The 25217-nt window shown below is 40.8% G+C and overlaps 1 long non-coding RNA gene across 1 annotated transcript; it reads left to right on the top strand.

The window, feature by feature from the left end:
* The first annotated feature begins 3266 nt into the window (after window positions 1-3266).
* On the top strand, window positions 3267-19603 carry LOC142407778 (uncharacterized). The gene is made up of 4 exons (XR_012775045.1): window positions 3267-3373; window positions 9435-9528; window positions 11606-11690; window positions 19520-19603. It is a non-coding gene; the product is annotated as an uncharacterized LOC142407778 (long non-coding RNA).
* Window positions 19604-25217: the final 5614 nt, after the last annotated feature.

Genomic DNA, 25217 nt, shown 5'->3' on the forward strand with positions numbered 1-25217 from the left:
GTTTAAATTGTTCATTCTTTGTTGTTTTCAGTAGATTTGTGTCATGCTTTGGTTGTTCAAACGTTCGCTCAATTCTTACCTTGTGTGCTTCATAGGTTGCTATTTTATTTGTCTTCCTATTTTCGGCAGTGAGACTGTTTCTTGGTGAGTTGGGTACACAATTTATAGTTTAGTAAAGAGAAACACTTAGTGAAAAAGGGAAAAAAAAATCCAGACTTGCATATGCCTACAGTACAGTGCTTTTCTTAAAAAATCCTGGAATAGCCAATTTGTTTAACAAGTAATTTTGTGGCAGCAGAACTAATGAAGCCTGGTTTCCTATGGCTTTTTGTCTCATGGGTGATTGACTTTCACTATCTAAGAGGATGTGAGCCCCAGGCAAAGCTTTTCCCATCATTGGGGTGTTTATATAAGGGCTTTCTCCCATGAGGCTTCTCTCATATCTTGAACTCACAACTGCAAGTTTTCTCAGAGCCAGGACTCTGATAGCATCTCTACCCATCTGTCTGTTTTCAGGAAAAAAAGGAGGAATTCAGCTATCTTTCACAATTCTACCAGTGTTAGAAGCTGGTTGGAAATATCATTAAGAAATTGTTGGAATGAATACACAGGTGAACACAAAAAGAATGATCACACAGGCTCCGATTTTGTAGGAAATTCTACTGAAAATAACTTGGGCATTTCAGGATGCAGTACTGCAGTGAATATCAGAGATACTTTGTGTGCTTGAAAACTCTGCTTCAGACTTTTTCCCATAAGAGAAGGCAGATTTAATGGTTTATTTCCTGATTTTCAATGTTATGTGCACAACATCAGATGTGCAATATGTTTCCAAAATGGTACTTTTGTCCTTTTCTTTTGGTGAGTCCACACAACTACCACCATCAGCTGTTGATTAACTATGCTGTTTAGTCCAGACTGCATAGATTTGCACTTTAGAACAGAAGATTTCCATTTCGGCCCTATTATAAAAGGCTGCACTGTTAAATGTTAAGCCTAATTTCTGAGTTTTCACAATTGCACACTTATTCATAATTGTGTAGGTAATTATCCAGTCAAATACAAAGTATCCACTACTATTTTTATAAGAATGCTGTTCTTCAGTGCAGTCCACTGAAACAACTTCTAGCACTTCATGTATATATTTGGATAAAGGCAAAGTCATAAAGAGATAGTCCTAGCACAGCCAGGATATAGCAATGCCTATATTAAAGTTGGTGAAGTAAAACTCTAGTGTGTATCCTTTGATGCTCTGCCTCAGTGATGCAATACAAATGTACATTTTAATGGTGCTTTTATAGTACTTGAACTCTTGGCTATATTGAAATGCAATTTTTTATCCTTGATGTTTTTGGAACGTGTTGAGAGCATAAAATCGTCTTTCATAGATCCCAGAGAGACCTCCCTCTAACTTTTCTTTTGCCCACTCACAGCAAACCCTGCCTTGTTTGGGTGCTGGGGAACTCTTGTGAATTAGTCATCATCGGTGAGGTAAGAAGTGGAGTTTGAGTTAGCTGTCTATATTTTAATTAAATGAGAAACCCTGGATTCTCGCTAGACAGATTCTTAGGTTTGGACCTTATTTCTTCTGCTTAGAGTCTGAACTGCAGAACATTTCCTGACTTTTTTTAAATGATCTGTATTTTTGTGATAGGGTCCCATGCAATTTTAAGAACTGCTGGGGAAATAAGCTAATAATAGTATCTAGAACTTTTCAGTCATCCATTTCCAGAGGCTTTAGAGAGGTATCATTAGCTCCATTTCACATGTGGAGAAACTGAGGCACAGAGGATTGAAGTGACTTGCCCCAGACCATCCTGCAAGTAAGAAACAGAACTAGAGTTAGGAGCTCTTACTTTTAATTTGTGCCAGATCCATTCAGACACATGCTGCAGCCATCATGAGAGGAGGAGACATGTCACATGCTAGCAGTGAACAGTAGAGATTTTAACCTTTAAAAATAGCAATTATTTAACCTCTGTGGTTCACAAAACAAACTGAGTCTAAAGAGTAGAAAGAGCTGGAGGTCTGCACCTTCTGATGTTCAGACAGGTTGCACCAGTGGGCTAGCAAGGAGAAGCTTGTGTCCCTGCCTGGACTGGAGTAGAGACATGCCTCCATGGCTGAGTCAATCTTCACGTGATTTCCTCTCTCACTCAATGGAAGAATAATACTTTTTTGGGTACAGAATGAGATTCTACTATTTTCTACAGTATTCAACTGTGATGGTGGCTGGGCTCTCAAGCTCTCATGAGAGAATTATCCTTCCTTTCCTTCTGTGCAGACACCTCATATTTCTTCAGATACCATCTGATCTAATGTTTTGCTAGATGAGCCATATAATGCTTAATCATAATCTAAACAAGCTTATTTTGTCCATGTGTATCACAGTAGGAACCTGGGCAGGACAGACTAAATTTTGAACTTCTGTCCTGGATTGTGCTGTCTTATCTGAGTAGCTAGAGGTGGAGAAATACTTGTGCTACCCTTCCTACCTCCAATGCCTAGAATCACAGCTTTTCAGCAGCCAGAGGATGAACACATCTGATAATTTTCTTGCTTCTCTCACATGCTTCCTCAGACAGAGAGGGAGGCAAGCAGCAGAATAATAGCTTTACATACTCTCCTGCAAAAGGGGAGAAACAGCAAGAAACTACAGTGGGGAGAGATGGGAAACTACAGATAGGGGAACTCACTTCTGAAATATTTTGAAATGATCCTTTTTTGCTTATCCCTTCAGAATCTCGGTGGCACCCATTATATAGCATGGTCACAGCACAGGAACTGAAATGTGAACTCCAAACAAACAGTAGAGAAGGGGGAGATGTGCTTACATCTGTTTTAAAGGAGAGCAGTGTAAACATTACACTGAAATCTTCCTGTTGAATTTTCTTAACAGCAGTGAAGAGTAAGCCTGTGTAAGGAACACTGCCCAACAACAGCTTTTTCTTTAAAATGATCCCATATTCCTAAAGCTGTGTACTATTGTTTTGTACTGGCAAACCATCTTCTGTGTGTACTCAAATTTTTTCTTTTTTTTTTTTTTTTTTTTCCACTAACAACCCACACTGTGGGCCAAGGGAGATCAAGATGAGGTTTTCATTTCATTCAGAGCTCTGGAATCCAGCCCACTGGAACTTGTATCTTTGAAGCTCTAATAATTAACATGCCTGCATTCCTTAAACTGCAGTGCTCACCAGAATGTGCTTCCTGCAGAGCTGAATGAGGGCGAGGACATTGTCTGGCCAGCAGGAAGAAAAGGATGCTGACCCTTCCTGGAAAGATTCCTGCTGTCTTTGGGCTGGTCAGAAGAGAGGATTCACCTGAGCTGGGGGTGGCCAGAAGGCTCTTGGCCCTTTTGCACATACAGGAGGTATGTAGGATGTGGCTCTGTCTCTTTAGTCCTCTTTTTTAACCTAAGAAGCACGCTCTTTCCCACCCCAGGGCTCTGCTTACTGAGGAGATGCTCCGGTTCCTTGTTAATCCAAATTTGGAAGCAGGTATAAGAGAATTCTGTTGAGCTAAGAAAAAGTTGTGATTTCTAACAACTGGTCAGAGGATAAGACTTCTTTTCCCAGACCCCTTCCTCCCTCGTGTGAAAGGAGACCAAGTGAGGCCCTATCAGTGACTGGGAGACTGTCTTCTCTGAATCAGCTCCCAGATAAGCAGAAATGACTTGGAAATGGCAAAGGGGAGTGAGCGTCAGTGGGTAATGTTTCACACACAATATGGCCTGAAATAAGTACCCAAGATCCTCCTCTGAAGTGCCAAGGAATCCATTTGGCCTGTCAGAATGGCGCAGTCCTTGCTTCATTCACATGTGATGTCTGAGGCTCTGTAGTGTGACCATGACACACAGTTTATCTCATTAAGAGTTTTCTCAAGCTATGATCTCAGGAAGGTTATGAAGTCCACTCCCTGTCCCAAGGAAGGATCAGTTAAACCAACATTACTTGTCATAGAGATTTGTCTGATCTGTTCTTAAATACCACCCATAATGACCTCTCCAGACAAACTATCCAGTGTTTTATTTTCTTCTTTGTTAGAGGACTCTTTTCCCCAAATTTCTTGTATTGCAAATCAAGCATATTACTTCTCATCCTGTCCACACTGGACCTGGAAAACCGTTTGTTCCTTCCCTTTTCTTTTTGCAGTCTTACATGCTGAAGATTGTTATCAAGTCTCCTCTCAAGCCTTTTCTCTAAACAACTCCAGTTTATTCAATCTTTCCTTCTACGTCAGGTTTTCTGGACCTCAGATTAATTTCCATTGCTCTCCTCAGGGCTATCTCCATTTGGCTCCATCTGTCGAGTGCAGTGTCCAAATGGGGCAGAGTACTTCAGCTGAGCTCTTTCCCATGCTGAGAAGGGGAAGGCATCTAGCCTTTCTATATGTTTCACAGTCCTACCAGCGTTTGCTATTCCAGCACTTAGGACAACAACTACTCCTCAATTTAAGGGTAAAGCAGAAATCTCTAGCCTATAGTCAAAGCAAAGCACGTATTCGAACACCACATTTTGGTATACCCCTGGCTCTGGGTGGACTGGTGGCTGAATCCACAGAGGGCTCTTATTTAGCTTCCCTTCTTTCTTTCTTTCCTCTCTGCTCAGAAAGGGTGACAAGGTGTGGCTTGCCAAGGCAGACTGCCAACAGCTAAAATTTCCTATACAGCTGTAGAAATAAAGAACTATTGAGCATGCCTGGTCCCCACCACACCCTTTCCCTGGCTCTGCTTTGCCCTTTCTAGCTGAACTACCCTGCTCTGCCATCTGCATGTGCAGGGAGGCACGTAGGGTCGCAGGGTACAATCCCTGCCTCTTCTGGTGCCCACTTTCCTTTTTTTTTTTCCTTTTTTTTCCTTTTTTTTTTTTTTTGAGGCAGGGACAGATTCTGCAGGGTCAGACCTATAGTATGTTTTGTGCTGCATGGCAGGGGCCCACCTCCCTTGGCTTTTCTAGTATTTTAGGGAGATAAAAGCTTCTGGGTTGGCTGTTTTTATTTCACTCTTAGGTAATAGCAAAGGTGCCCCATAAGTTCAGAAGGACTGGGTGGCACACCCCTATTCTGACACAAACCTTGAGCCCTGCTCTTTTGCCTTTTTTTATTCACCGGAAAGTTGATGCTTTACTTCACTGATGTCCCTGGCAGAAGAAGGGAACAGGCAGTCCTGAAAACTACTTTAAAAGCACCTCATAGTTATATTGTGACCACGTCTTAAGCTGTGAATGCAGGGGCTCAGTCTTTTGAGATGCTGAGAGCACTCAGCTGCCTGGGGGTCAACAGAAATTAAAGTCACTAAGCATTTCCTAGGAGGCTCTTACCACCCAGTAGGACAAGAACCAACTGAAACCAGTGACTGGCCTGGTTGCCTGCTTGTATTAAAACAAGTTGTATGAAACTGACCCAGAAAGTAGAAGAAACTAAGAATTTAATCTGAAAAGTGGGGGAGTTTCATTACACTTGGATGTGGGTTTGGGGAGAGTGAATACAACCAGAAGGGTTTTTTTTCTGTTACTGGTGGTGGGGTTTTTTTATCACCCAGCACAATCATGTATATGTTGCAGAATAGGAATAACATACATGCCAAATCTAACAGAGCAGGCATTCCTAGCTGCGCAGAGAAAGGCAAGGTGTTTTCTTCTTCTTCATACAGTAGGAAAAGTGTATTTTTTTCCCAACCTTGCATAACTTAAGGAACAGCTGGATATATTTACTTTCAAACTTTTCAATAAAATCTACCTTTCAGATGAGAATAAGCATGAAAAATTTAAGGAGAATTTTCAGACAGCAGATGGAGGAAATGCTGGGGTTCTCAGCCCTGACTAATGCTACTCTTGATAGGTCGTGCTTTCCAAAAATAAGATGAAGATGCTTGAGGAAATGATTCAATACGAGTAATACTCTGCATTGCAAGAGATCTATGTTATCTTGTCAGGATTGTCTTCTTACAAAGGGAGAGTAAAAGAAAGCTATACTGTGTAAAGCAAAGAGTTTAGTTCAGACAGCACATGAAAGGGAAGGCTAGAGAAACAGTAGCAGCACACTTTTACCCAGCATAGGCGTACGCTCAGCTATTGCACCTTGAATGATTTGTCATGTCCTGAATCTGTGTCCAATTAAGTCAATGGCAAAACTCCTGAAGTAACAAACTGGTTTGTCATGGGACCAGGCTCTTTATATGTTTAAAAACCAAAATCTTTACATCCAAACTATCGCATGTTTATTTACTATAGAAAATTATCTTTGAAGTTTCTTAGCAATAAGCCCCAGTCCTGCTCAGAATCACAAAAGCTATGGCTTGGCTATATGTGGTGCTTCGCAATGCCAGAGATAGCCACTCCTATGTCATCTTAACTAATTAAAAACACAGGGAAAGTGATTGAATGATCGATTTTATAATGTTTTGACTGTCCACACTGTAGATGATACCAGAGGCTTTAATTCCATAGCAGTTGGTTGCAAATATCTAGTGATTGATGATGCAAATATGCCATGATTTACTCTCACCATGGGCTTCATTTAGGTACCTAATGTCAGCCTGTGGTACCATACACAGCCTTTGAAAAGCAGCTTTTATAACTAGTCTTGCTTTAATGAAAACCAGAATTCTTTCAGGAACTGAACAATAAAATTGTTAGGCATTTGTTTTTCTAGCTGAACTTCCAGTGACAAAATATTTAAGGCACATAGTACAATTGGTTTTCATCAGAGAGATGGGATGGATGATCTCAGGATATAAAGAGTACATTATTCTTTATACATACAAATTTGTATTATGTAAGTAAACATTTTTAAAAAATATATATTGGGAGCTCTTTCAGTCAAAACAAATATTTTGTCCTATGTATTTACGGAATTTAAGAATCTGATCTTTCTGCCTTTGTATTTTAAATCTCTGTGGCTTGAACTTGATTTTCTAAGTTTCCATAGGACTGTCCAAATTGGTTAGTTATTAGAGCCATATTTTAAAGTTTATTTTCAATTTTTCTTGCAGTCTATCTAGTATTTATCAGTTCCAGGAAAAATCTTGACATAGAGGCTGGGTCATTTTTCAATTCAGTGTTTTTTTAGTGGCTTTTTTCTCCTTATAGATACAGCATAATTCTATATTGTTTAGCTTGCAGATGAGAACTTCACTTACAAAAAAGAAGGTAGAAACACAGAATTCCAACAGCAAACCAAAGCCATAACAATGTAATGAAATAACACAAATATTATTGTGATGAAATTACTGCATGAGATTTTATGGCTTGCGTGATTAGCTGTGCAACCCTTCTTAGGAGGGAGGGCTGGAGTCTAATTGTGGGACCTGCTCACAGGACATGGCGTAGAGATCATGACTCCTGGGTTGAAGTGCCTGGCTAAGTAGGAGGACTCCAGGTCTTCCCCTTCATCAGTGAGGGACGGGGAGCAGCAGCAGTGGTTCTTGGGAGGCAGAGGCAATCTTTTGCATGGAATCAGCCTGCAGTCTGGATGGCACCCGCAGGCAGCCACTTGGTGTGCAGCAGGTTGGGACTACTCAAACACTTTTGTCTTTAAAAAAATTTTTAAAAATCTATGGATCACTGTATAGAAAATAGTTTTGTAAGCAGCAAAGCTACTGAGGTCTAATGTATAGCTTTCTGTCTTATGGGTAGATCTTGTCTGATCTACAGTGCAAATGCCAACCAAACCTGTTCCCAGAGCTGGGATACCCACAATGTTTTGCATTCGCTGATGTCTAATACTCTTGTCATTTTTCAGTGAAGCAGTAATAGAAGCTTCTCCTCAGTTCAGTTTAACAACCTTATAGGAATTAAATATATTTCACATCCCTATTCCTCTTAAAATGCGACTGAAATTGGCCATGTGCTTAGAAGTTATTAAGGGAAGACACATATCACGATTACACATTTTCAATATCTTAGGAAACTAGGCCAAGAATAATAATGATATCAGTTTGTTGAATAAAATATTGAATCACATCAGGATGTTTTTGCACACAAACTCTCCAGGTTTGGCAAGATCTCATTTGGAAAATGAATTATACATTATAGGGGTTTGCTGGAAAGTCAGTTGTCTGCAGATTCCTTAGTAGGACAGATCTCTATCTTCTGCTTTCCCCCATATGAAAGACAGGTGATGAAAAAAAGATATGCATTAACTTATTTAGACTGTAGGAAGTCAAAGGGGAAATGAGTTCGGATGGTTTATTTACTTTTAACATTATATAACAGAATATAACAGGTCTAATGTCAGTCAGCCATGTTGGACGGAGCCGATTTGTATTCACTATTTGTAAAATTAACTAAGTGTGGATTTTGGAGTTTAACTTTAGGATTCTACTTCTTCAAACACTGAGTAAATCCTTAACACAGTAAGTGATGCCTGCAGAGATGTTTAGCACGTGCTCCACTTGAAGTATCTGTTTATTGCTGAAATAAGGCCCCTGATTATCTTTGGAAAAAGCTACTTGATTGGTCTTTCAGGATAAAATCAAAGTTAAGCAATTAAAAAAATTCTTTATACTATCTTATAATGATTGCATAAAACCAGGGTTGCATCTGAAGTAGGCAAAAATATTTAGTAGTTTAAGCAGATCTTTGGGGGAAAGTTTTGGTTTGTTGTTTGATTTTGATTCCCCCCCCTCCCCCCAAGTCAGGAAAATAAGAAGTGGAGCAAACACTAAAAAGTAGGAGCATGCTTCCAAAATTATAAAATTTTAAAAATCTGAAAACAATAGATTGGAGAATTCTTCCAAATGTCTTAGTGGCACTCTGATCAGAGGTCAAAGAACTGGTAGGTTTTAAAGCCAGGAGGGGTTATTAATATTCATCTCGTTCAGCTTTCCTTATAGGACAAACCATAGAATTTCACCCTGCAGTTCTTGGTTTGTGTCCAGAACATTTGAGCCAGGTGTGAAAAAATTCAGTATTGACATAGACTTGAAAGTCATGGAGAATTTACTGCATCCTTTCATAAGCTGTTTAACTGCTTAATTTCCTCACAGTAGAAATTTGTGTGCTTTACCATTTAAACTTATCTAAATTCATCTTCTACCTATGGGATCTTGTTATGTCGTTATGCACAGCATTAAAGCATCTGTTTTTATAATGTGAACACCAGTGCCTGCACTGAGGCAGGGATGTCTGCTCAGCAAAATGAGATTAACACTGAAATGTGTGTCACAGCTCTGAGTGCATGAACATTTTTCCCAAAGTTAGAGTATCTCATCAAGCATGGAAATGGGAAGCCTGTTGAGTTACCAGCAACAGAGGTGAAAGACCAGGCAGTTTTAGTACCAGTTACTAGTTTCCCATGTGCCTCTCCTTAGTGGTAATATCCTATGAGAGACTGTGATTTAACATAGCCACCACACTGACACATAAGACGGCAGAGCTACATCTAAGAGGGAGAAAACACTGGTTCAACTGTTTGTCTCGTTGTCTTTCCAGAGCTGAGAGTATGTTACCTGACAGAGACCAAGTATCGGTCTGGTCACTTCTATCACCAGAAGCACAATCTGTCATTTTTGCTGAGGTCATGAAGGTAACTAACTTGATGCTGTCTCTTCTATGTCTGGCAATACATTTTGAAAAACACACTTGATATTTCTTGTCTCCTTTCTAGCATACAGAATCAGCATAAATATGAAGGCTTAAGTGAGCAACATATTTTGATGGAAATTCTCCATCTAGAGAGAGGGAAAAGGCAGAAAACTATTCAAAAAATTGTTATAGTGACATTTTGATTTTGAAAGCTTAGGATAACTATATCAGAGGAAGTCAATGATCTTCAAATACTGCAATTAAAGGTTATGGGCACACAGAATTTATTAATATTTTCTTTGTGAAACCTGCAATTGATTGGTCTCTAGTACTTTACTGTTTTAATTTGTACTGTTTGTATTATAAACAGGAATGTAAGGTACTTTTCAGATCCGTTCAAAAAGCAGATTCTGTCCCCTAAAAGCATAGTTTCACAGATTTCCACCAAACACTCAAAGAGGTGTTGCTAAGCTTCTCTGAACATGAATGTATAAACAGTGTTCGCTGAATACTGATGTTTTCCGTGTTCAGCCTAGTTCATTTCATGAACTGAATCATATTAGAAATAGCAGGAGAAGTAGCAGTTTTCAAAAGACAGAATATTCAAATTATACACATCCTTTACCCACGCCTCATCCTTCCATCAAGCTCCAAGTACAAGTATTCCTTTTCCTTTGTCTTAAATACTCTCATGAAAAGCAGTTAGTCTTTACAAAACAATTGCTATGTTTGTTTGGATTTTTTCATAGATGTAGTGCTTCATATTATTTGCTCCTTGAAAACAATTTGGAAAATATGTTTACAGAGTAATTCAGATAAAAGTATTTGTAACAATAAAGATAGATGGTCAGATTTGAAGGAGAAGCATTCCTGTCTGGTAACACGTGCAAGATACTACTGCGAACTTGGAGCTTCAGGCTCAACCCCACAAAGGGCATAGGTGCTTAAGCTGGAAATACCAAAATAGAAAGCCCAAAAGCCCTCACTTTGCTGCCTCCCAGTCCTATAGTCACCAAGTCCCTCCCTTCTTGAGGTGCCTAGATTTCTATTCTGCACCTCCAGTTGGAGCCTCAGGAGCACTTACTTTTCTGGCTATGCTTGGGGTGGTCCTGCAGCCCTCAGAAGGGACCCAGTGCAATCAACAAGCTGAGAACATGACACAGCCAGTTGGATCAGGCCTGCACAAACATGGATATGACTCCCTCAAAATTTAAACAGTGCTCATTAGTACCATGTATCACTTACCACAATAAGCTGAGGGTACCCACCCTCAGCAAATGCTAGACCAAAGCTCAATTAGTTAAATATATATGTGCCTGTATATGTATATATGCATATGTCTGTTGTTTATTAAAAAGAAGCTACAAATGATCTCTGGCACTGATACCAAGACAAGAACTCTTTCCTCCCAAATGAATGCCCTGACCACTGAGATAGAGGTAAGCTCTGTCCTGGGCTTACTGTACATGACTTGGCTTTCCTCAACCTGAGGAAAAACTGAGCTTGTGTGTGACCTCCTTGGCCAGGTGCTCCCAGAAGGAGCATGGCAGGAGACCTATGTTAATGCAGCACTGCATGGACATCTGACGTCCTGCTGTCCCTGTTCCTCCAGGTTCATGGGTAAAAGCCTCTCTGAGAGCCAGGATGCTGGAGGATGCCATGGGACATGTGGCTCTGAAGAGGCCAGATCAAGTCATGCTGGGCTTGATAGCTCTCCTAGCATACTAGTCCCACGGGGCAGCTCTGAATCACTGCCTGGACCTCAGCAGCAGGCTCCTAGGACATGTTAGCTGGGGTGTCTTGCCATCCAGGGTCTGAACGTGACGAGGTGGGCAGCAGCTTTTCCTGCTGCCCTCAAGCATGAAAGCTCCTGATTTCCAAAAAAGGAAAGATCGAATTGTGCAGTTTCAACATTTGAAAGTGGGGAAGAGGGGGAGCATAGTGAAAAATGGGGAAATTATAGTCTTGTTGCATGTGTAGGTCAATCTGCTTGTTTCTTTTCAACCAATTAATTAAAAAAGAAAGAATACATTAAAATTATTCAATGATTCCAAGACAATGTGTTCTTCCATTTTCAGTGGAAGTTTGGAGAAGTTCAGGTGACAAGTTAAGTTTGAATCAAAGCCATGTGGATTGAAGCCAGAGGGTTTTGCCTCCTACAAGGTAAGGTATCACACATAGCATAGTGTCATTATTTTTCTAGTAGAAATGGGCCTGTTTACTTGGGGACCTTGGCTTTGTGTGTATATCTGCAATGTCACTTACACATCTGGTGTTTGTCTCTGCAATCACTTTTTGCTAGTTTTGGTCTAACACATCTACTAATAGCTATGGTATCCACTGTTCTGTAGCAGGGAAACAGGTAATGTTTTTCAGTTTGCTAAATCTATCTTCTCTTGTGCATATTACTGCTTCCTTTGTTGCTCCTTTAGTGCAGCAGCATTCATGCCAGTATAAAATAGGAAAGCATCAAAATTTCCTAGTGCAGGCAGAGACCCACACACAATGACTAAACTGGATTTGTCTAAACTTTTGCCATTTCATTCTTTCTTAGATGTTTTGTGGGGAAGATGTTTGTGCTCTGACAAGCAAACTATTGTGTTTGTTTGTTTGTTTGCTTTTTAAGCGTTAGATATTTTTAAAAGTTCATTTTTATGCTCCAATGACTACACAAATTGCTACTATCTGTTAGTATTTGCCTGGAGGATTAGGACTAACATTTAGAATAATGTACCCGGCATGTCTCTTTGATTATTACAGAACTGCCACATGAAGTATTATTTGGTGGCAATTTTATGATGTGCCCAAGTGGAATAAAATGTCTATTTTATTAAAAAAAGAATGCACCCAAGGACAGTGCAATGGGACCCTGATACAAATGTTTTGCAATAGGACACATTCTCATGAAGTGATTTACTGTCCCAGCTGGGATTTAACTCCTAGGGAGAATTCCAGAATTGTCACTTACTGACACTGGTTTATTTTCAGTGGAGAATGCTGACTTCTCAGAAAGGAGGAAGGGAGTGAAGAACCATCTCGTTTGTTTTATCCCTGTGTTTGGTGGGTCAGGGCAAAGTTATTTGGGGGCAATTCTGCTGCATTCCTTGTCAGATACTCATTCCTCAAGTGCTGAGCAGGGAATTTTATTGCTTTCACTTGGGGTAGTTAAAAATAATAAATTGTATTTGAGAATAGGAGATGCATTTTATATGTCTCTTGTAAACTTTGCCCTCAAACTTCTCCATCAGATGTGCAAATGCACCAGCAATCCTGTTAACATCTGGCAAGCAGCAAACGGGAAAAAATCAGTTTTAAAAAAATCTTTAGTGTAATATTCCAAAGCAAGTTTTTAATTAGGGTTTTTTCCCCCCTTATTTTGCATAGGCCTAAAGTGACCAGCAATTTCGTAGTCAGAAAACTTGTTGCTTCCATTGACAGTCTGATTATGGTGTAACTACAGCTACTGGACTGTCTTGTTTGAAAGGAATTGTCATTGCTGCATTTTGGAAAACTGAGTTCTTAAGCTCGACAAGAGTGGTGCTTTTGTAGGACAGTGTGTGACCTAGTCTGCAGTCAGCATGTGCCAGTAGGAGATGTAAAGCTAAATGACTCCTTGAATTTTAACTGACATGGAATGTAAATTGGGTAAGTAACAGGCAGAAACACTCGTTTCTTGAGAGCTGTGTTCATAACTGGAAACCATTTGAGTTCTAATTAACGAAATGGAAAAAGCCACTTTCAGCATTATTTTCCCCTAGGAGAATTTTTTTTAATGATAAAACGTGTTATGACTGCTGTTCTGGTATGTAGGTATGTCCATGTATACACATACATAGGCACAGAGGGAACTGATCCATTTCTTCTGGTTTTCAGTCATGCCTGAGAAAATGCCAAATTCTAATGTATAAAATAGACACACAAATGCAACAATGTGTATTTTGTTTTGGTCTGCTAGCAATGGCTCTCAGTACTTCATTTCTTGATGAGAAATCCAACTTAGAGTTAAAACATACTTGGAAATTTATTCAATATTTGTAACATTTTCTGAGAAGCTGTTCATGCTTTATGCTCAGAAAATTCAGAGAATATTTAAGTACGCTTTCTCACACAATAGAAAAGACTTTTCAGATGGATGATCTGTTGCATCTCAGGGACCCTGAAGATTGCCAGTATCTATTTTACTTATGTGTGTATGCCTCACTGATACCCAGAAATATCCATTCCCTTCTTTTCAGTGAATTAATGTTTAACTTTAAGCCCAGCGTGGGCATGGCAGGGCTCAGGCTGCACACTTTCCTGAGTGACATGCACACCCATGTGTGAGGTGACACACTGCAGTGGTGCCGCTGTTTCTAACAGGAGTCACTGGCTGTGACATGCAGGTGGATATTTCTGGCAATCCTAACTTGCCATATCAATGTGTAAAGTCTCTGACAATTTCTCTTTACATAGCGATACTCTCTCATGATTTTAAAATAATTTACTGGCAACATAAAGATCAATTAATAGCATTTTAAATGTAATGTAATTGCCAAAAGCTATGGGCAAGATTATCTCTTGCATCTGTCCTTGAAGGGGGTCTACAGAAAGGGATGATTTTGGTTTCTCCATCTGCCTTGTCTTCCCTTTTCAGCCCTGCAGACAGGCTCTCATCTTCTGTCCCTCTTGTATGGCAGCACAGGGATGGCAGAACCGGTGACTGCATGGTGGAGTGCAGAGAGGTTTGGGCAGAAGGGCAAAAGAAGAGAGGGGTGAATTGAAGGAAAGTGAGCATTACTTCCAGTGCCTGCAACCCTCTGTGAGATGGGAAGCGTTCTGAGAGGACCCCAGCTCCTTGAAGGTGTTTGACTTCTCTAAAGGCTCCTGAGAGAGAAAGGGTGAAATAGAGAAGACCTGCACATCCCTACCTAATGGGAGGTCTGACCTTGATCTTGGGGGATTTTTCAATTTTGAGTGTCCCTTGGGCAGCTTAAAGATGCTGCGAACTCCAGTGCACAGGCATTAGGGTTTATGGCTTTTGGGTTTTGGAGTAAGTGAACTCCAAACTAAGTAAACTCCAACTAAGCAAACTGCTTGGGTACGAGTGGTATCCTTTCTTGAACATGAACATGTACCTAAACACTCTGATTAATCAGGAGCTAAATTGTCACAAAATTAGTCAGTGATGCTCTTGTTTCACTGGAATGGAATGTGGTATGACCAGTTCAATGTATATTGTGATACACTGATGGACTGGAACCGCTTAGAGTCAAGTGTTTAAAGTAGCAGAATGCAATAAAAGTATTTGGGAGCTGCAGTTCTTGGAAGAAAACACTCTTCAGTGTGTCTGTGTTTAGGCAATTTCTTCTTTTTCTCTCACCATCCACAACTTTATCTGCTGTGATAACTGTGAGGCATCACTCTCTTTCATTGTCTGCTGACTCTGCAGAGCCTTCTGAGCATCCGTATCAGGCAGGTATATCTGTGTCAAGTCACAAAATATGGGGGAGTTTAATCAGGACATTCTAAAGATCTTAGCAGATGCCAAGCAGCCATATTCAGAATTACCAACACCTTTATTTTTAACTTCCTCAGTTTGTTTTCAAGCTTGAACATGTGTGTACACTAAGATTAGAACTATTTGCATGCCAGGTTTCAGAGTTCAGTTATTTTTGAGTTAACTCCATAAAAATAAAAATTAAAAAAAAAGAGAGTGGGTGGCATTTGATCAGGAGGAGAAGGGGAAGTGATTTTATTTAAGGCAGAAATAAAAGACAATTTTTCTTTCAAATCAGTTAATAAAACAACAAAAAGGAAAAGCTATGCATGGAGATCAAGCACAGGAAAATCTGATTTCCTGAAGAAAGTATTCTCTCTCCACTTCCTCCCTTCTCCAAAGGTAGAAATTAATCTCATTTCTGGATCCATGAGAGCTGGTCCTTATAACCATGTATGGGAGGTCTGCTACACAGCGAATCTGCAGCATTTCAAGGGAAGTTATGGCCAAGTGCAGTCTGGCTAATGACCCTGTATCTTTCTCTTGGTAGAAAGGGGTCTCAATTTCTATTTGGCTATTAAAAGCAGTGGTCCAGATGCAACATCTGGCTCAGGAAATCCCTAAACTGCCGATTGTCGGAAACAGGGAGGATATCTGCGTCGGGGGGGTGGGGTGGGGTGATGGTGGGGAGGGGGTGGAGAGGGAGTCACTCTGCACACACCCTGTTCTTAATATTCTTTTCCTAAGCATCTGCCTCGGTCTGCTGTCAAAGGCAGGATATTGGGCTGGATGGATCTTTCATCTGACCTGGGATGGCAGTTCCTGTGTGGTTGTGGGGTGGAGTGGGGTGTGGCTGTGAACCTCCATCTTCCAGGATGTGGGATCCCAAACATGAGTTTCCCCTCCTGCCTAAAGCTTTATGGCTGTAGTGCTTCATCTATCATCTGTTTTCCCCAAATCCTGCTCACAGCAGAAGTGCGGCATAGGGGGAGAGTTGCCCCCTCCTCAAGGACTGTGTATTTTTATGTGTTTATCTATTTATTTTGGCTTGGATGGAGAGTCTTTTTTTTTTCCCCCTCTGAATAGGGAATTTAGAGAAGTGACATCATTTTTAATCCTTGACAGTTTATGGGCTTTGAAAGAGATTCTGGATAACACTGAGCAATTAAGATGCCATTTTAATAGTTCTTTCAAGTGAAATCAAGTGAGTAATTAAATAAAATTGAGTGAGGACCATGTCAGGCCACCCACAAGCTCTCATATCCGCTAGAAATAGATGAATAAGTCAGAGTGGGGGACAAATGCTGTGTGCCTAAGTGGTCCTATTTATGTATTATTGGATGACTCTAGGAATGAGGCTTTCAGCTGGAAGATTTGTTTTCTTTGTACAATCTTTCCAAGCAAGAACATGCAAGATTGTTAATTTCTATTCAAGCAGCAGTAACTTTCCTATCTTTTAAAATTCCATATGGTGGTGTTAATGCCATTGTTTTGTATAGATGGCCTGCTGTAAAAGTCACAGAACATAAACAGGATTTTTTACATTAAATGCTGGATTAGAATTTCTGCTGCCTGGTTATTTATATGATTATATATGGATGCTTGTCGAAAGTTGCTTTAGAGCGCAAGCATGAGGTATGGTATTACACATGCTTTGCATTCATTTCATGCAGATAAAAAAAAGCAAAGTGCAGGCAAAGGAAAAATAAGTGCTTTTGAGATTTACAGTACAATAACTAAGTAGGTATTAATGAAAAGTGATATCTCTCTGTTGTATATCAGTTCATTTGCTTAGGAGAAAACCCCCTTTTTTTTCTTTAAGCTTTTCCACTCTTACATGTTAAATTTTGTGCCAGGATTTCTCACTATAATTAGAAGTATTAACTGGAAACTACTTCCAAAGTGTATTCTTTGTACTGTAGCTGGGATGCCTAACCCTGTCTTAGATCTATGCAAAATGTTGATAAAATATTGACGATTGAAAAATGTCCTTTTTGAAATTAAAACAGAGATATTAATATGATGACATTCAATAACAGTTTTGAAAACTTGACTTGTATCTACAGCATTACTTTTCCTGAAATGAACATGGGGGGAGGCAGTGGTTCATACAACAGCCAAAATAATCTCATTGTATTTCACATACATATTCACAGAGAAACTCATATTATTCCTCAAGACTTTCCTCTGTAGGATACCTTCTGGACACAGCTGATGGAGTGCGTACCAGGCAGCACTCCCTGCTCACCCCACGTAAACTTGTTTTCCCTTCATCTCGTCAGTGTGTTGCAATCAGCCGATCATCACACAGTGCCTGTAGGTGCTACCCGAGTACAAATACATTCTGCCGTTTTCTTCCTCTCCTAAAACACTATTTTCTGTTTTTACTGTGAATCTGGGACAATGCAGGCCCCCTCTGGTGGTCAAAACAACATCTGTACATTTCTACGGGATTTCACTCTAAAACTGTTTTGCTGAGGGGCCAAAATGTCTGCTTTACATTTTAAAGTCATACGACCATAGTTAGTTCATTTTTCTAAGAAAACCACCAGAATGAGCCAAAACTGGAGGATAAAAATGCATAGGAGAGGTGTTCCAGCGTGTGTCAGGTCCCAGGAATGTGGTCAGTGACACTGACGGGTGCACACAGAGAGTAGCTGCAAAATTCATTACACCGATTCTCCCTGCCTGGCTGGCACGCGGGAGCAGGGATGGCGCTTGGGATGCCAGGACTGGGCCCACTGCTGGAGACAGGACAAAGCATTAGGGAGAAAGAGGAAACAAACTCTTACTGCTGAGAAAAAATAACCTGCCTATCGTCACAGGCTGCTCTTCCTCTGGTCACTGGAAACCACAGGCATACTGGATGTGGCATATCAAGGTACAGAAAGCAAGTATAGGTTGATTTACTGGTTTCTATGGCTCCCTTTTAATTTGGTAGGGTTGGGCTCATGATAACAAAAACATTTGGACTCACACAGAGGATTATGATATGCAACTCTTAAATTTAGAAGACGACTCTCCTAATCGCTTTTCCTTTTCCTTTTCCTCTAATATGTTTGCGTGTGAAAAAGTGGCATTTCCCTTTGCTGTTGTGAGGATGTTTGGTGTTGTCCTCTCTGGCAAGTTATTTCAACAACGTCTGACTTCCTGGAGGTTGAGATGGTTTCTGAAACTGCTGGGAAAACCAAACAATGTTTGAAATCACTATGGCATCTTTAAAAGCAACTGTCAGCCATGTCATCAGGAAGATAATCCAAATGGTTGTCCAAAATCAGTCTTAAGTCACTAGCCAGGACTTCTCCTTCGCTTCTGAATCTGGCTGATTCTCACACATTGCACAAGCTTCCACTGGCATTTCTTAGCCTGTCCCCTAAGCCCTCGACTTGACTTTCTGTCTACTGCCTCACAGCAGCAACACATACCATCCGCCACTCAAAGGATAAAAGAGTCCTGGCAGCACAACAGCTGACCAAGAAAGAGAGTAATTCACCAATGTGTTTATTCGCTGAAAAGCACTCGATCAATTCTATCAATGGTGACAAAGAGGATTTAATAGTAACATACAATAATTCTGTTGTTGTTTTAAAACCCCACTAGCCACAATAATGGCTGCTGAAGCGCTCATCGTTGTCATGTGATTCTTATTAGCCTATTCTTAAGGAAGCTGAGAAAGAGGGATTGTGATGTTTCATAAAAATACATTTAGTGTTATTTAAGGGTTTGTAATTGAGAGTGTTGGATTCCCAGAATCCCCTGCTTTTCTTCATCTCGTAGTAGCTCTTCTGCATACCTGTGGACTGCAAAAAATGGCTCTGTGCCATGATACACTGAAGTTTTAAAACTCTGCTAGCAGGGATCAGCCTGGCCAAGGGCTTCTGAATGTTTTGGGGTTTTTTTTCCTGTAGTAAGTCTGAAGGCCCTGCACAATTTGCTGGTAAGTGTACACTGTTGGCAGCTAAACACCACCATCAGAAAAGAGGTGAGCTGCCAGAGTAGCTGGACTGCTTAGAGTTTAGGGTATATTTTTTTATTCAAGTTTATTAATTCCTATGGCATAAATAGGTATTTCCAAAGTAGAAAGTTAGAAATGGGTATGGGGATTTTTATTTGTTCTTCTCAATATAGCAAAAAAAAAGAATAATTTTCAATGAGATTTCTTTTAGTTATAGAACTACAGCCATTCACCATGTGAATAAGCAATACTTGTGCACAGGGTTGTGCAGAGGAGAAAGGCTTAAGAGGGAAGAGGAGGAGTTTATGGCTGCCTCGAGCTTTCTCTTTCAAAATGCCAAATGATGGATTACATTAAAAAATAATTTGTTCACCTTAAGAAACAAGGATACTATTCATAAGCAACCTTCAGAGTCCTTTTCCTTTGCTGAATTGAGCAGTTATCACCAAAGTCTTGTTACTCATGTATCAGTCTCTGAACATGTCAATCTTTAACCTTCTTTTTGATGCACTAAGTAGCCTGAATTCATGGCCCTTCTCATATATAACGTTTATTTTCCAGGTGGCTAACCAGCAGCGCTTGAGCTACATGAAATGCAAGCAGTTAAGGTGCAATCTCATGCCAGGACCGCAGCATGGTAGAAGGTGAGTCACCAGCCCATCTTCTATCATGGCCTTGTCTCATCTTTCATGTAGTGAGCGGGAGGACTCGGGGGGGACCAATGTTGTCTTCTACTGATTGTTCCTGGAGTTCCCCTTTCCTGGCTTTTGATCAAAGAAAGATTTTGGGCTTATAGGGCAAGGAAGATTGGTCATGTCCATGTTAATGACTGTTGTGGCTTTTCTCTGAACTTTCTATAATTTATCAGCACCTCTTTTGAACTGCAGGCACTACGTCTGGACAGTATTCTAGCCGTAATTGCTCAGGACTGCATGCAGACATACAATAGCCATCCTACTTGATATATCCTTGGGTATATGCTTGTGTATCCAAGAGCACCATTGTCTCTTTTAGCAGTGTGTCACATTGGGAGCTCCTGTTCAGCTGACAAAGCAGCATGACTCCAATATGTTTCCAGCGACCTAAAGCTTATGAAAGAGATCCCTTTTTTTTCCTAGCTGCAGTTAATCATGAAGGGAAACAAGATTACATTGAGGTCTTTTTAACCTTTTTTTTTTTTTCCTGGGGACCAGCTTCATTCCGGTGCCCTAGAAACAAAGACCTTAGGTATGAATTGCTAAATGGTTGAAAAGACCCATTCTCTTCCTTTGTTCAGGCAATATACAACAAATGCCGGCAATGGTATTGAAAGAACTTTTGGTATGGGCATGCATTCCTTTGACTGAGTGCTCGCATGCAAGACAGTTTATGTAATTATAATAGTAAGAGCTGATATTTGAATACTATTCTTACCACAAACTACAAATTAAAGTTGAACGGGACTACCCTATTCATCCTGCTGCTGATACTGAGAGCCACTCCAAAATGCTATTCAAAAGATCAGGAAAAAAATGCTAAGAAAAATACAGTATGCAAGCAAGTTGTGGGCAGGTGTAAAGGGCATATATATCCAAGCTGCTATGAGGTCCCTAATTACTCTGAGATAGTATATTCATGTGACAGAATCTGGCTAAGATTCTCCATCCTTCTTCCTCATTACTACTGCTGGCAGCTCCCCAGGCTCCTGCCAGGGAGATCCAGCCCCAAGCTGCTGTGTGCTGTACGCCCAGCAGCCTGAACATCAGAGGTCGATAAAGACATCAGGTCATGATCAAGGGACAGAAAGAACTAAGTGAGGCATTTCACAGCCACACACAAGGGTGGTGCTGAGGAAGAGGGGATGGAGGCAAACAGGATTTTTCAATAGGAAGAGCCCAGTTTACCTGCAAGATTAGCTGAGGACAGAAAAGGAAGATGAGCTGATAGATTGAAACAAAACAAGACAGGAGCTGGGCCATAACGTAAGGATGCTCCTCTGTAGCAGCAGGAAAACGGAGGCAAAGAAGCATGCGCAGGCTTCATTGCTTCATTACAAACTCCCTCGTAGTGCTCTGTACTTGGCAGGCTCCTGGCTCACCCCGTGTGCCAGAGGATTTTCCTGGCTAAAGCAATCTGCTGGCAGATGCTCCCCCACCTCAGACCCAGAGATACCATCTCCCAAACAGCTTGTATGACTAAGAGGAGGCTGACTGTATTATCATTACGGTATCCTGAAAAATACAGATAGGGACGATGGTTACAGGAAAAGCTTTAAACATTGCCATGCTCGCAGGAACAGAGTGCTTTATTGTGTGAGGTTACTTACAGTCGGATTTTCCCTTAAATCGAGGCTAAAAGAAGAGGCTTACTTCAAGCCATTGATCTGTCATACATAGGTAGGAAAAAGTCAAACAAAACCCACTATTAAAACTACATTTGGTAAGCATCCTCTCTAGGGTCTCCATGGGCTCATGAGGCTGCAGGCCACTGTGTACCCCAGCCCATGGTGTGCACTGGCGGGCGCTCAGAGACTTTGTATGTGGGTTTTAGGCCCAGGCAGAGCCACGGCCTCAGTGGAGGCAGCTTTTCCCAGCCAGGATGGCAGGACTGCTGTCTTCCTGTCTGTCCCGTTTTTCAGGGCACTGGAATGTAACATGGTACTAAGGGGATTATGTCATGTCTTCCCCCTTCCTCCTGCCTCCTTCCCACCCCTAAGGTCACTTGGTTAATATTTCTATTGTATACTTTAATTAGCACATTCCTGGCTGCAGGGTACCTTCTCCTGTTCCTGGCCTCTTTAAAACACAGCCGTTTATATAACATATATTATTTTTTAAATGTTAATTGTGCAAGGACCTTTTAGGATTTGTAATGTTTAGCTTGCTGTGACCTTTGCACAGGATCTGCCTGTGACATACACACAGCAAACACTGGCTTGCGGCGGCAGGCTGCCAAAACTCCCCAGCCTCTTATCACCTCGTCCCCTGCTTACAGTTTGTTAGATTTCTGGGGAACCCTGCCACACGTGTTAATGCAGCGAAACCCTATCTGTATCTGTTCCTTAACACCTATCCTGTGGTGTGCCAAACTGAGACTAAAAGGTTGCCTTTGACTGGCATCTGAGGGAGTCTGCATTTACGGTACAGCAGAGTCTGAGAGTAAGGACTAACCCAGCAAACTGGAGCAGAGGTTTCCATTTCTCAGGAGGGCTGCTCAAGAGGGGCTCACCAGCCCCTCGAGGCAAGAAGTGCCTCTGATGACTTTCTGCTGCTATGAACTCAACTCCTACAGCAGCCTTAGCCACGCTGGTGGGTGCAGGTGTCAGCAAGCCCACTGACCAAGCTTACTCTGCTTTGGTTACCACCCACAAAAAACTAAAAAGCCAGTGATTCTCCCTGACCTAAGAGAGATACAGGTGGGATCTTATCCATAAAGTGAGTACCTCTTGAGAGGTATCAATGATAAAGCAATCATGACAATGACAACTACATAATTTCACAATGTCAACCCAAGCATGCAGTGACAGAGGCAGACCTCAGAGGAGGGTAACCTCTGGCAGGGGAAAAAAGAAGAAGCAACAGTGAGCAGCTGGGAAGGTGCCCAGGAGCTTCAGTCTCTGCTGTATCAGCTGCAGATACAGCAACACACCCAGGCAAAGCCTTATTAACAGCTTTATTTCTGCAATACCTGGGTGTTGTCTGAAGGTTTCCCTTGAGCACGCCCACGCGACCTGAGCCTCAGTCAGTACAGCTATAGAATATACAGGAAAAAGTAACAATGCTTCTTTTTAAGAAATAGATATCAGCATCTGAAACAAGTCACTGTGCTTCACTTTGCCAAACCAAATTCCTGATGTCTGGAGTTTTGTCTATCTAGCGATAGCAGGATTAGATACAATATGCATGAATGTACTGCGTGACCATGCAAAACCAAATAGTGCTGCAAAGATAATTGTGGTTTAATTAATACAGTCTGCTGCTCCATGCTCCACCAAGTTTTTGATTATTTGTCCATCTTTAAATTTTCAACAAAGCATTCCTGCACAGTCGGATGCCTTTAGAAAAAGAAGAAAAAAATGTATCTTCCTTTCCATTTTGGAAGTTTGGCTTTTTTCCAAGCCATTTCATTCAATAAAATATTTTTTTTTTTGTTTATTAACACCACATTTGGCATGTCCATTTTTCAAAACTTTTTGAGATGCTAAATTTCTGTGAATTTCATAAGTGAAGAATGTCAAATATTTTTACATATGGCATAAAACACTAAAGCAATTTGGAAAACACATTTTTGTTAAGGGCATAAACATGATTCTGAAATACTAAGTTTACCTGTTAACTTTGTTCAACAATTTCATGTTTCAAACTCCAGCTTTTAAAACATATCTCTCTCAACTACAAGATGGTACTTTTGCCCCCTCACAGCAGTTGACACTGATTTTTTTTTTTTCATGGTTATTTGGTGTAAAAGACTAAAAATAAAAACATATTGTTCTGAGCATTGTGGACAACTTTTCCAGACAGGGAAAACAGAGGGTTTTATGACTTAGGAAAGCAGAGTTCCCAGAAGGCTGGTCTGCTTTTCTTCCACTCTTCCCTTTAGGATTTTCTGAAAACATTTCACTTACTTTTGACTCTGCAGTACATTTATAGCCTCTTATTTTTAGGGTTTTGTGCGTACCTCCTGTGTGCATGTTCCAGCCCTGCCTTCTGCCTGCTTTCCCATGCAAGAGGTACCACAGCATACTTGTTTATGTTCACTCACTCAAGCATGACCAAAGATTCAAAGTGGTGGGGGTGCATGGTTTTGGTTTTCCCCTTCCCAGCTGCTAGGCAGAAATTTGCTCTCTGCTTATAATGGGTTAGGCTGAGTGTTCAGTCTCCAGGAGGGAGCAGCCCTGGCGAGGAGGGGAGCCCTCAGAGGGGCCTGCTCCAGCCTGGGGTGTTCCCTCATGCAGTGGGTGGAGGGGCAGCAAAGCTGGGCTGCAGCCTCCGGCTTCCTCGCCCCACACCATGTTTCTGTCCTAGTCTGTGCCCATGTGGACAAGTGGGCAGGAGCTTGAAGGAAACGTATCTCTGCCCATCAGCTCCCAGGTTATCCCCCAGCCGGCAGCCCATGCCCTCCCTTCATTTCCCAAAGCAAAAGCTAAGCAGAAGCAGTGCAGCAAGGTCTGAAAGGGCGAAATATGCCTTTGTCTGCTCCCTTGTTATCCTGAACAGCTGGGTTAGAGCCACACACAATCCACGGCTGTGAATGGCAATATTAACTTTAAAAAGAAAATCCTATTTTTGATTGGCTATGCCAGCTGTTTGACAGCACAGCTTTCCAGCAACTCAGAATTTCTTTGTAAATAGCGAATCGTTACAAAATAGGGAACAACATTATACGAAGACTGAGATTTAAACTGGGATGGCCAAATTTACCTTCTACTTGCACCTAAATTAATAATCTAATTTTGAAGGGAAATCAGAACCTAGCAGCTGCTGGTGACTTTCTTAAAACTGTTTTAGAAAGAGTCAGATTATGTTTTTTCTGAGTATTTGGATGCATATGCTATGAAAAATTGATAGCCTATTCTTAGAATATACTTCTGTTCATTGTTGATTTTTTTTTGACCTAGCAATCTAACTGGTAAATGTACAAATGCCTTAAAACTTAAACCACATAAAAAGTATTTTGTACTCAACAGAGGGGGCAAGTGTGTATTTCTTGTTCAACACATGAGCCATGATGAGATTAATTGTCAAGTAACTGTATGCTTCCCAATATTTCATGTTTTTTTAAGCTGATAAGCTTCACTGTTAGACTAAACTCTCTACTGTTTGGTGTTTTCTAAAAAGTTATTTAAGTGTGTTGTCTCTAATGTCTCTAATTATTTAAGGCTTAATTCCATGTTATTTAAATGTTTTGTTAAGGCTAAAGCTTAGTTATTTAACTGATAAATCTGTTAGTCTGCTTAATAATTCTTAAACATCACACGTTTGTTAGTCGTTTAAGTCAAGAACATTGTCTACACCTCTGTAAAGGAAATTAATTTTTTATATTAACAATGGCAAGGTGTTAGGAAGTACACTAGTTATATAGTCTTTCTCTGACATCCAGAACTGGGATCTTCTAATACAGAGTCCTGTATTAACATAGCAGTTGTTATTAATCCATAGGTGATGTGCCAATAGATTTGCAGTTAACTCAACATACCTGTTGTCCACTCAGGAAAAGCCCAGAACTTTGCTAAGATGGAAAGAAAATTCTCACACCAAAAGCAGGGAGTCGATATGAAGTG

The sequence above is a fragment of the Mycteria americana genome, chromosome 3 (assembly GCF_035582795.1).
Source record: "Mycteria americana isolate JAX WOST 10 ecotype Jacksonville Zoo and Gardens chromosome 3, USCA_MyAme_1.0, whole genome shotgun sequence".
NCBI lineage: Eukaryota > Metazoa > Chordata > Aves > Ciconiiformes > Ciconiidae > Mycteria > Mycteria americana.